This window comes from Suricata suricatta, chromosome 7 (assembly GCF_006229205.1).
Source record: "Suricata suricatta isolate VVHF042 chromosome 7, meerkat_22Aug2017_6uvM2_HiC, whole genome shotgun sequence".
Taxonomy (NCBI): domain Eukaryota; kingdom Metazoa; phylum Chordata; class Mammalia; order Carnivora; family Herpestidae; genus Suricata; species Suricata suricatta.
In genome coordinates, this window is record NC_043706.1 from 123,256,867 (window position 1) to 123,270,576 (window position 13,710).

At 35.4% G+C, this 13,710-nt stretch overlaps 1 protein-coding gene across 5 annotated transcripts in view; it reads right to left on the minus strand.

The window, feature by feature from the left end:
- HIVEP2 (human immunodeficiency virus type I enhancer binding protein 2) overlaps window positions 1-13,710 on the minus strand; it is a 199,385-nt gene that overhangs the window by 29,378 nt on the left and 156,297 nt on the right. For 4 of the 5 annotated variants that reach the window (XM_029943766.1, XM_029943769.1, XM_029943767.1 and 1 more), the window contains one exon: window positions 3,142-3,236. The exons of the other annotated variant lie outside the window; for it this stretch is intronic. The gene's annotated coding sequence lies outside the window, so the exon portion shown is untranslated. The remainder of the gene's footprint in view (window positions 1-3,141; window positions 3,237-13,710) is intronic. 5 annotated transcript variants of the gene reach the window in all.

A 13,710-nucleotide genomic window follows, 5' to 3' on the forward strand; every position in this document is an offset into this window, starting at 1 on the left:
AAATTATCTACGACATTTCGTTAATTGTGGGATTTAAATTTCAGAAAAAGAGCCTCATCAGAAAAAGTCAAATCTACTGTTTTACTTTAAAAAAAGTAACGATATTCACATTAGAATCATCTTATATTCTGATAGCATTTATTCTGCAGAAAAAATTTTAAATTTAAAACTTTGATCTCAGTAAAAAATTACATTGACTCAATGATGCAAATCACTTCTGTCAGGAAAACTTCTTCAACTTCTAAGACAAGCCTACCTAAGCTGTCCTAGCATTTTTATCATGAAACTGGAAGATCACTTGAGCCATGTTTCCTCCTCCTGGTGATACAGGAAGAACTCCTGTCTGTGTCTGAGCCAGAAGTGCCAGGATGTCAGCACACTGAGGACTGATCCCTCTGGTCCCCATCCCTCTGGACCTCAATGTCTACCTATTTACTTCAATGAAAAGCCTAAGAATATCACCAGGGAATTGGAAGTTATTCCTATTTCACCTGAACCTTTTACATCAGATTTCAAACATATTTGAGAATATAGTATTTCTCTTCAATAGCAGCCTTGGAGAGGCTTCAACTAACTGCTATCCATAAAATCACTTTCCTTTTGTGGTTTCTGAGGCAAATGGAGAAAAAAAGAAGGGAGAAAACATGAGTGATGGGTCTTCTGAGGAATATACTGATCCGTATTCATGAACCATTAAAAATGTGGACTTTTCCCATTAATCTCTTGTCTACACCTCCTTTATCTTGGAAACGGGAAAAAATCTGCAGTGAAAATTGGGTGCACCCTAGATCTTTCACTGGGCATAGCATGTTTGTTTCTTCAAAGCCAAACAGGTTTTAGGAGTGTTCCAAAGTCTCTTTACTGATTTCCTCAGCTTACAATCAGGGAGAAGAAATTTGCTTTTAAAATCTTAAAGCTTTCAAAGTTGAATCCAAGATGCGACAAACACATTTGTCTTTTTTTGTTAGGTGAGTGATCCTTTTATGAAGCAATCTAAGTCTACCAACAACAGCAAATTCCGGAGCTTGTCTTTTATTGTTTAAATGCTAAGTAATAGGGAAATAGTTTCTTTGGGCTATTTTAGTTTCATAATTTTATTACAACCCATCAAATGCACCCTTGTACAAACCTGTAGCTTTAGTTGCATTTTCTCAATATAGATCTACTTGGTGTTATAAAATCCATAGTAATGTGGCTAATCATCCTACATTACTTCTTTGTCACCATGTAGATACATTTCATTTTTCATATCCCCTAACTATATGTGAAAAGTATACATTTCCAGTTTTCCCAATCAATTGATATGTTTAAAAATGTAATATTAGAGCAATCCTCCTATTAAAAAAACCAAATAAACCCAATCAAGTTATTTCATTCTGTGAGATTTCTTTTTATGGTAACCAAACCCACGCAGAGTCATTTTTGGCATCCATTGCCAACAAAGACAGATATTCCAAACACAATTTTGCATTCACAGTTAAAATTTTCCCAATGACTTTGAGTGCTACGAAAGCAGTGAGCTATTTTGTTGGAGGCTACGACTCTGGGGTTTCCTGTGGATGGTGCCCCAGCCCGTAGGAGTCTTTCAGGCAGTCAAGACAAGCATTGTCTGGCAGCTTCAGCACATTTTTCAGAGGGGGACGGTGTTGAAAAAGATATCATCCTCTGTATGGCTATTCCACGGAAGAGCAGCCATTTTTCTAAAAGCGTGCCGTCTCCTTTGGCTACTCTTCACAGTCCTCCTCAAATAAATTTGGCACCCAGTTAACTAATTTCCTCAGACAGGCCTTGAAAGGAAGGGCCAGCAATAGCCTCCCGCATAGACCTCCACAGAGGTCTCTTCAGGATAACAGCTGGGTGGGATTGGCAGGAAGGCAAGCCTGCTCTGTAGATGAATAAAGGCTCACAGTATCCACGGTTGTCAATCCGGGATCTTTTGCTTAGAAAAACACTATCTTAGAAAAAAGCTTTACCTCAGGAAATTAATCATTACTTGAGTGGTGGCAAAAGTCAAGAGAGCATTAAATAATAACATCCTAAATAATAACGCTATAACATGACCGGTAACAAACACGACCGCTCTACTTCCAAAATGTTAATAATAAAACATTTAGAAAAGTTAAAATGGTCATGTGGCCCTTCCTTGAGAATTGGGGGGTATTATGCTTGTAAACAAATATATACATCTTAAAATAGTAATTACTGAATTACATTTTAGAGACCATTTCCATTTATTTGCTTTTAAAATGCCAGAGATCAGTTACCAAATATTTTAATAAATACACAAGCATCTCAGAGCACAGTGATGGTTCCACAAATCGCTACCACAAGGGACTGGATAAGGGAAAGAAGGATCTACAAAAAAAAACCATGACCATTGCCAGAGTCCAGCTGAATACAGATTTATTTCCACAGGATGATTAAAAAAAGGCACCATCCTGAGAGCCAAATTCATTATAAATGCTTCTTTTATTAGTAAAAATCCCCATAACTACCTAAGTTGTCTCTAAAATAAGCAAACTGCCAATATGAGGAGGGTACTGTATATTATAAAAATCCCTGCCAAGCAATCCAGAGAACTCTTGGAGAAAAGTAAAAATATGTTGATGATCACCCTCTAACTTGACATACATTAAAATCCAATTTGATATTTAAAACCTAATGGAAAACTGAACTAGATTTTTTCCACACTGGCTACACTGAGGGCATGATTGCAGATATTTGCATAGTTTGCATATTCAGTCAAGGTATTTATAACTTCTTTTGACTGTAGCCTGCTACTTTCAATATTTTGTTCTAAAGTTTTTTTGCAATTTTTTTTCACAGTCGTGATTTTGTTTTCCCCATTATACAGCCAAAGTAATTAGGGTTCACTAAGTAAAATTTTACATGAAAGTAAATGTTGCCAGAAAAAAATGCTCTTAAATGAGGCTATCTCAATTAAAGGAATTATAATTAAAACTGGTTTGGAAAACAAGACAAAACCTTCACAACACTTTTCTCTCTAAATGGCATGTACGCTGTTTCCTCCCAGATTTAATGACAAAGTTGGTTTACATATGGGTACACAGTGGGCCAAAAGTGCCTTTCAAGTTCAATGCAAAAACAATGAGAATAAAATAGTAAGTTTTAGTTATTAACCTGTTATCCACATATCAAAAAACTGTCTCACAACCATCTATGTCTTCCATGGTGCCGACTCTCCCCACAGGAACTCATGCATAACATCTGGGGATCTAAAAGGTGAACAAGAAGATTTTTTAAATGATGGTGCTTGTCAACTTAGTAGGCATGTTTATTTTTCATTCATAGAAACTGCTTTCCTTGAGGAAAGAAAATTAGGAAGTGGGTTTCTCCAGAAGACATTTTTTTTTGGAAGAAAAAAATTTCCTTTCTTCTAATATAGTTTAAATCTTTTGAATAAGTACTTGTATTAAAAGAGAATTGCCAGGGCGCCTGGGTGGCTCAGTAGCTTGAGCGTCTGACTTCGGATCAGGTTATGATCTCATCGTTTATGAGTTTGAGCCCCACATCGGGTTCTGCACGGACTGAGCCTGGAGCCTGCTTTGGATTCTGCATCTCCCGCTCTCTGTTCCTCCCTTGCTCGTGCTTTGTCTCAAAATATTAAAATAGAAAGCATCAAAAAAAATTAAAGGGTATCTTAGTTGGTTAAGCGTCTGGCTTCAGTTCAGGTCATGATCTCTTGGTTCTGGAGCTCAAGCCCTACATTGGGCTCTGTGCTGACAGCTCAGAGCCTGGAGCCTGCTTCAGTTTCTGTGTCTCCCTCTCTCTCTGCTCTTTCCCCACTCATGCTCTGTCTCTCTGAAAAATGAATAAACATTAAAAAAATTTTTTAATTTAAAAAAAAGAATTGCCTATACTAGTAAAAGTGGAGGGAATCAGGAAAATAACGATAGAGCTATAACTTAACATATTAGAACCAGAAGTTATGCCATGGGGGTGCCTGGCACAGTTCTGCCTTAAAACTGAGATTCTCAGAAAACTACTCTTGGTGCATCAGCTGCTAAACTCCACAGGATGGAGTCTCAGATAACCTCGCAGCGAATTCTTTTCTATAGTTTATTTCAGCAATGTTATGTTCTGTGCTAAAATTAATTTCTGAACTAGGAAGCCAAAAGCAACCAAAGTAAAATCCTGAGCCTTAACAAGAAATAAAGAAAGGAACTTTCTCATACTTAGAATTAATATTTACCCAGCTCTGATCCAAAGACATACATGGAAAATCAGTCAAACTACTTACTCCAAATAGATTAATCAATGAACCTTCTTAAGAGGGCTTATCTCCCAGTATACAAGGTCCACATAAAAAGACTGTCACACTACCCTTAGATGGTTATTGTATATTTGTTCATTTTTTACAATATTGTTTTTTCTTCCAGACAAGTTACTGTCTCATAGGAAGGACTGCAGATCCAAGACATGGCAAAAGTGCCTAAATCCAGTCCCACTTCATGGGAGCTTCAAAGTGCTTAAAGGAAGTAGTTTGCTTGCTCCTCCCCGCCCCCTCTGCACATCACTGCGGTAGCGCTTCAGGACACCCTGTGCACTTAGAGACATGAATCATTATTAGCGAGCAGGCCCACTCGGTTCCTCAAAAGACACAAAAGGTACAAAAATAGCTTCTGCCATTGAAGCAAGAACCTTGTCAGCAGCCAGATGAATGTGGGTGGTCAGATAAGATTCTGTTCCTGCAAAGGACAAATTATTAAGCACATGCTAGATTTATTTTCTTTTTAAAACCATGTTCTTCTTGCCTCAAATCAGCCATTTTCTGGCACTTAAAATGACACCTGACAAACTCTACTACTCTCAAAACTGAAAGCTTCATCAAAGCCAAAGAGCGTGATTGATTAAACACCAAAAAAAAAAGGACATACATATTCTATAAGACATATAATAAAAGACATATTCTATAAGACATGTAAATTCTATATATTTTTGACAAACCAAATAACACCTCTGGGGGAGGGAAGTTAAAGTGCTAAAACAACAACAACAACATTATACTTTGGCAATATGACCTAATCTAAAGTAAAGCATGGCATCCCTCAGGGAAAAAAAAAATATAATAAATCACTGAGCTATTTTGCACCCTGAGCAAAATTCACCCACGACATAAATGGGCCAAGATTCTACAGATACAGCTATTTATATGGAGCAATAACTGCAGTATTCAGTGACTCCCTGTGATCGGCAATCCAAGTCATTGAGGTAAAAAGGGAAAAGGGGAACATAACCCTCCAAAGGCCAGCACTGACACCCAGTCCTTCCCACTGAGTTTCAACGATAGAGAGGCAGCCATCCACTCCCACTCTCGGAAATCATCTTGCCAACAGCCTCCATAGGCGAATGGGGCTCCAGTATTTCTCAGACAAGCTGTCACAGGGCAGCCTTTCCAGTTCTGACTCTGCTCTTTCAGGCGTACTTTCCAGGACTATGGCTACTGGACATAGAAAACACTTCTCTCATGGCATGTGCATGTATCTGGAATCTTAGATTAAAGAAGAAGAAGATCCCTCTTTTCACGCAATAAGAAGATTCAAAATTTCTTTTTGTCTCATGACTTAAAACTCATGACCCGTTCAATGCTTGGTTTTCCTTGGGAGAACCAAAAATCAATGGCATTGATATTGAACTTATATTTTACCTTACAGAAACTTCCAGTTAATGAGTGTGATTCTAAAGCAAAGAACTGGATGATAGTAACATGAAAGATAGGAAACTAACTTCAAAGATTTTACACAAATAATGTCGTTGCAAATTAGACACAATGTTGTTGCAATCAGTTACTCCTATTACATTAAAGACAGGAAGATAACCATCTCAGGAAATTATTGTTTCATTAATTTTCAGTGGGTTTTTGTGCCTCAGTTTCTCTACCAAAATGTAAGAAATATCTTTCCTCAAATAGCTCTGGAGATTGTGGTGTGACAACTTATGTTTATGTTGCCTAGAAATCAGGAGTTCACACAGTATACTCTTAAATAATGGAATAAATGAGAAGAGATGTTCATTTCTTTAACTTTACTTTTAGGTTATTCCACTCACAAGAAATCATCAAGCAGCAAAAGTTTAATATTTAATAAAACTAACAATTTTATTTCAGGAAATAGTTTAACAGAGCTTGCTAAATATCCTCAAGTCGTTTAAAATTCATTCCTAAATATGGGGTGAAAATTATCTTTCACTTTACTAACGAAGTACAGACTGATTTTTCTGTCACCTGCTGGGTTAAAGAAGAGTTCCTTAAAGATATTTTCCAATTCCCCCATCTCCAGTTTGTAACAGACACTTGGAAAGTTTGAACATTATTTTTTTTCTATCCCAGTGGTTTCTCTACCTTTCGAGTCTTAAAAAAAAAACCCTTAGCATCAAATATTTATTCTTGGATGTTTACAAGCTATTGTCACTAAGCTAAGCAAGGAATACATTGAGCTATGATAGCTATGATAATGGATAATAGATAGATGATCGATAGATAGATAGATAGATAGATAGATAGATAGATAGGTAGATAGATAGATAGATATGTTTTAAAATATCCAGTGTTGTTGGATTCTTTATTATTTCAATTCTCTATTCTTCCACACTTGTTTAAGACAAGTTATGGCTTAATGGCTTAATGTGACTTTAGGTGAATCTTGCCAAAGGTTTCACTGGCAAACTTCTTGTGAAAATGTAAGTACCTTCCATCATTCTTGATTTTTATTCTGCGGTTAAACAAATGTGCAGAAGACCGTAATTTTAGTAGAAGAGTTGATAAGATAAAACAGTTTCACTTTAGATGAGAATTGTCACAATGAAAATTGATTATTATCTGCATCAACTCTATGAAAAAATGGCAAACAGGACTGGAAACAAGATATGATCCTTATATTTCTCATTTAAAAGTAGTGTTTAAATATGACATGTTTAAAAAAATGAACACAGCTCTTCACACTCTAGAGAAGAGATACTTATATTTAATAGTAGTAGAGGAAATTCCATAATAGTGACTAAAGATGGGTACTTCAAGAGAAATGCATGTTCAAGATGCACTTTAATTCCACCCAAGGTTTTGAAGAGGGGCATGTTTTCCCCACTATAAAAAAAGGCTCTAGATGGATGCCTTGTTCCACTTTGGAGTGTCTGGAGTGGCAAAATAAGACATGTCGTGGTAGAGAAGGCAGACACAGGTGTGTATTTGTGATGATACCACAAACACACACACACACACAACACACACTTTGATCAGCATAATGACTATAAGCTTAGATTTTTGGAAAGAGTCTGGAAATGAAGGTGATGCTTAGAGCTAGGTTTGGAATGTAAACAAAAAGACAAAAGATTAAACAGATTCAACTAGGAATGGGAAAAGGTGGCAATGCTTGGAACATGGGGCAATTCATTACTGGGGCAAGGCAGAGGCTCTGAGAAGTCAAAAAGATGTGTGTGGGAAAATAGAGTCCCCACAAGAGGAATTGAGGGCAAACTGAGTCAAATTTGCCGATTTTGTCCTTTCAGTTAGGGTTCTGGTTCTAGAAACTGCTTTTCAAAATGAGCCCAGCTATCTGTGGTCTATTGCTGCTTCTCGGCAGCAGGTAGTTGGTGTTGGAGCAGATAAGATACAAAATAAAACACTGTGTAAATTAAAAGGGCTAAAAACAACCTAAAAAGTAGGTACATGTGAATTAGTGATTGTAACTTAAGCCTTCTTAACTAGGTGTTTTGACTATCTTCTGACACTTTGGAGCATTTATTGATACCTACTGTGTGCCAGAAAATGGGCCATTTACAAAAGACAAAAAGAAAAAGGGATGCTCTCTATTTAAGATTTCAGAGCCTAGCAGGGAGACATTGGCGAGCACTAAGTTCAACAAAGTGTTCTAGGTGCCTTGACATAAATATAAACACAGTATAGTGAGACTGTAAAAGAGAGAGTGATCAATCTTATCAAGAGAATTAGGAAACGTTTAGAGAAGATATGATACTGAGTAAATCTTTAAAGAAAACTACGCATGATAATATACAAAAGTACACAGTATCAGGTACAAAAGTCCCAACAATATTAGGTTGGGAGATAAAAACATTTGTCTGAAGAAATAAAAATCTAAGCCTCTATCATTTCAGTTTCTAGCTGCATATTCTTGTAGTGTGGTGAAATGTTAGTTCATGGGATTGCTTAAGGAGTAAGGTGTTCTAGTTAATACAACCTTTTGGTTAGGTAAAGACCACAGAGCAAAAATTTTTTATTTTAACATCTGCAAGTGATTATTTTCCAAAGTACATTAGCCTTCCTCTTGAGTTAATTACAGTCTCCTGAACATAATTTAATCTTTGATGATTCAGTATTGAATAGTGCTCTCTAGTCCATACCCTGCATCTGGACTGTGATCATATGGCATTGGCAATATAAGAGTCTCCCCACATGTGTTCCTAAGCACATGTCACATTTTCCAAGATCACAGTTGTAACAGAGATTTGTTTTCTTGACCATGTATTTGACATCAAGTAAGACATTTCTGACTAACTTGGTTTAGGAACAAAGGTATAACTCTCCTCTTCTGTGACCCTTAATTTTTCAGTCTATTCTAAATCATACAGAGAGAGCTAAGTACGGTTAAATATTTTAGAATTCATCTAGTCCATCATCCAACTAACAGAAGAAAGAGATGAGAACCAGAGACATCAAAAGACCTGCTTAAGGGCTTACAGGTCATTATGATAGCTTTGGTCTATTGTTCAAGTCTTCACACTTTCAAGTCAATTATTTCCCACTGTCCACACTACTTCCTCTTATTGAATTTTTATTAATCTGGCCTTATTGCAGAAACTGATTGAAAGGAATGAAAATGGAAAAATAAATAATATTGAACTTGGAATGAGTGAAGAAATTTATCATCCCTGCTTTCAAAATAATCATCAAAAAAACATAAATCACAGTAACTAAAAACCAATGTTCCCATTGAATTATCAATTTTTACAGAAAATAAATTCAATAAAAAACTTAACTTTTCCAAAATGAGTAAATGGGAGCCAAATTAGTTGTCAAAATAATTGATTTCTAAAAGTAGTGCATCATTTAGTATTTAAAACAAAAATATATTTTAAAGTCTCAACCATTTTCCAGCATAAGCTGTTTTCCATTATCAAGTTTACGTTCTTATAATAAAAAAATTTTTAAGTTAATATTTTAAGTCACATTATGTGATCATCTTCTCTAAAGCAAGGCTAGCTCTCTCATTGACAGCCAATGGAGGTACACCCTTAGGTTCATCATACCAAAATTTCACCAAGGAAGCCCATGGCGACATGGCAATCCTATCTCCACAGTTATTACTTCTCTGGCAGAAAGGTGTTTTTTAAAAAAAGGTAGAGCCAATTCGATGTTTTGTATAGTTAAAAATACTCTTCTTAATTTCTCTTTCTGTCTCTTCATTATTCGCATATAGAAATGCAATGTATTTTTCTTTTTAGAAACACAATAAATTTCTGTATGTTGATTTTGTGTCCTTACTGAATTCATTTATCAGTCTTCATAGTAGAGGTAGGGTTTTCTATATGCAGTATCGTGTTATCTGAAAATTGTGAAATTTTACTTCTTTCTTTCCAATTTGGATACCTTTTATTTCTTATCTGGTTTCTTACACCAAAAAACCCCCAAAAAACAAAACCCTCCAAAAAAACAACGTACTTAGGAATAAACTTAACCAAGGAGGTGAAAGACCTGTACTGTGAAAACTATATAATACTGATGAAAGAAATTGAAGACCACACAACAAACAACAAGATATTCCATGCTCATGAACAGGAAGAACAAATATGGTTAAAATATCCATACTACACAAATCAATTACAGATTTGATGCAATCCTTATCAAAATACCAACAGCATTTTTCATAGAACAAGAACAAATAATCCTAAAATGTGTATGACCCCAAAAAACCCCAAATACCCAAGGCAATCTTGAAAAAGAAGAACAAAACTGGAGGTATCAAAATCCCAAATTTCTAAATATACTACAAAGCTGTAGTAATCAATACAGTATGTTACTGGCACAAAAAGAACACATAGATCGAAGGTACAGAACAAAAAGCTCAGAAATAAACCCATGATTATATGGTTAATTAATCTTCAACAAAGGAGACAAGAATATGCAATGAGCAAAAGACAGTTTCTTCAAAAAAGGGTGTTGAGAAAGTGGGACAGCTACATGCAAAAGAAAGAAAGTGGACCACTTTCTCACACAATGCATAAAAATAAACTCAAAATGGATTAAAGACCTAAATGTGAGACCTGAAACCATAAAAATCCTAGAAGAGAACACAGTCAGTAATTTCTCTGACATCATCCATAGCAACATTTTCCTAAAAATGTCTCCTAAGGCAAGGGAAACAAAATCAAAAATAAACTATTGGGGCTACATCAAGATAAAAAGCATCTGCATAGCAAAGGAAACTATGAACTAAAAGACAACCTATGGAATGTGGTATTTGCAAATGACATATCCGATAAAAAGTTAGTATCCAAAATATAAAAAAACTGATAAAACTCAAACAAAAAATCCACAAATAATCCAATTAAATAATAGGCAAAAGACATGAATAGACATTTCTCCAAAGAAAACATCCAGATGTCCAACAGACACAAGAAAAGATGATCAGCATCACTAATCATCAGGGAAAGACAAATCAAAACCACAATGAGATATCACCCCGCATCTGTCAGAATGGCTAAAATCAAAACCACAGGAAACAATAAGTGTTGATGAAGATATGGAGAAAAAGGAACCCTCAACCCTAGCTGTTGAAAATGCTAGCCGGTGCAGCCTCTATGGAAAACAGTATGGAAGTTTGTCCAAAAAATTAAAAATATAACTACCATATGGTCCAGTAACTTCACAACAAGGTATTTACTAAAGAAAATGAAAACACTAATGTGAAAAGATATATGCACCCCATGTTTATAATAGCATTGTTTACAAAAGCCATGATACGGAAGCAACCCACATGTCCATCAATAGATGAATAGATAAAGAAGATGTGATATATATTCAAAATGGACTTCCACTGAGCCATAAAAAAGAAGGAAACCTTTCCATTTGCAAATGAATGCATCTAGAAGGTATAATGCTAAGTTAAATAAGTCTGAGAAGGACATAGACCATATAGTTTCACACACACACACACACACACACACACAAATTCCACATATAGTTTCATATGTGGAAACTAAGGAAACAAATAATCCAAGAAAAAAAGAGACAAACCAAAAAACAGACTCTTAACCTATAAAGAACAAACTGATGGTTACCAGAGGGGAGGCAGGTGGGGGGTGGGTGAAATAAACGAAAGGACTTAATACACTTACCACAATGAGGACAGAGTTATGTATAGAGCTGTTGAATCATTATATTGTATGCATGAAATGAATACAACTCTTACATTAATTATAACTAATTCAAATAATTTTTTTAATTTTCTTAGTTGTGATACATTTTTATTTTTATATTCCAATTCTGATTTTTCTTCCCCTTCATTTCAGTTCCCTCTATTCTATTCCTCAAAGTTATTATGGTAAGTTCTTGCCAATCTATTTTAAGTATTTATTCTAACTAAATATTTAGAGGATAAAACCAAAGGAGGACTATTTGGCTACTCTACTATAATAAGAAATACAACAACGAAGTGAAAATTCCAATGTTCTGTTTCCTGAAGTTTTTATCTTTTCAGTGCTTATGTTTATTCTTTGGTTGCTACAGGTATACATCAATAAGGTAATGATTCCTTCTCCAATTTTCCTTTTGCTCCTCCTAGATGTGCCAAGATTATCATAAAGGCCAATGTTAATTTTGGATTATGTAAATAAAGAGAATGAAGAAAACAAATCATAAAATACTTATTTCATAAGTATGCATCAAACAAGCTAACCTTTCCTGAAGGAAAATCCATCTCTCACAGTAGAACCCCTACATGTCAATGGAAATAAATACCAAAAGTAATGAATGCACAACTAAAAATTTGAATTGCACTCCATATCTCATGCTACAACTGATTCTCAGGTGTGGGGGGAAAATGTCTTCAGTTTCCCTAAATGAGGTCTACTCACAATATATTTCCCTGAAAAAGAAATTAAGGAAAGGCCCAGTACATATCATATAACCTAACCAGATGGGACCTATCCACCTCTAATAACTGAGCAGCTGAAGTAATCAATTATATCTCCTCTCTAGAAAATTTTTACAGAGTGAGGAAACTGACTTATGAATCCATGTAGAGGTATACAACCTCAGCAAATGAAGAGCACATCTTGATTTAGTCCCTGGATCAGTATGGCACATAGACTTCAATAGTGAACACAATGTTAGCACACAGCAAATATCCTGAATCTCAGTTTTTGTCAGAGTTTAAGAAAGCATCTGATCAAAAAGGACTTGAACAACCAAGTATGACTCAACAGAGGTAAGGGGTTCAAATAGAAGCCATGTTTTACCCAAAGGAGGGAACCAGAAAACCTTGACAGTGACCTTCAGGTACTCCCCTGGCACTTTGATAAACTGTAAATGGCATTCATATTTTCAGCCTCATCTTGGAATATATCATTGCCCACAAAGTTTAAGGCTAGAAAAATACCCAAGTTTCAATCAGGTGTTTCTAAGATTCTATTGGGCAAATTCTGTCAGACAGTTCCAGAATTCCATCTATAGTTCCTTTCACTCAATCAAATGACATGTTTTCTGAAGCTTTTATATATTAAAGAAATGAAATAAAGGATCTTTAGAATATAAATTTCATATTTATTTGAATTTGAACCCAGATTACTGTTAATTTACAATGGATATGTATTATTATATAAAATATATTTTTATAATATATGAAATTTAAATCAATTTCAGTGAAATTTACCAAAAAAATTGAGTTAAGATGATGTCCAAGTGTGAAATCCAAAGATGAGTAAGACAAGATTCCTGCCTTCAAAGAGCTTGATTTCTAGTAGGTGATAAAACCATCTAAACAAGCTATAAAAGCAATAGAGGCATAAAATACTATTATGGCAGCACAGAAAAAAAAGATTGCTTGGGAAAGCCTCATTTAAAAATATGATCTTAGGCCCTGAAAGGCTAGGATTTGGCAAGCAGCGATGCAGTGAAAAGGCATTTAATGTGAACATACTATGCAAGAGAGAAGAGCAAGAGATGTTGAAGAAACAGTGATTGGAATATTCGACATACTGAGGTAATGGGAATTGGGGCTGAGAAAGAAAGGTGGTGGCAGATGATCAAGGAACTTTATTTGCTAGAAAATGAGAGCTGACAGAGGTTGTGAGCAGATTGCCACAATCACAGAGACCCTTTAGAAAGTTCATATGTACAGCTCATCTTTTTTCATCTCTTTTTAAGCAGACTTCTGCAAATGGGTAGCCTGAAAAGAATCAATATTGAGAAGAAGTTCGTTTTAAGACAAGAGGTAAAGTAATGATTAGTGGAATAAACTCTTGGAAAAGTGGAAAAGAAAAGGACACTCAAAAGCATAGATTAAGGGATCAGTTTCAAAAGAAAGAATAGAAACTTTTCCGTTTTAGACTGGAAGGAAGGAAGAAAGATCCTTTAAGATGTTTTTAAGGTCCATCCTTTAAGATGTTCTTAACCTGCTCAGAAAAGCAGAAGGCTGGTCATCTGATGAGGGGTAAGTGTAGTTGATGAGGGCTTGA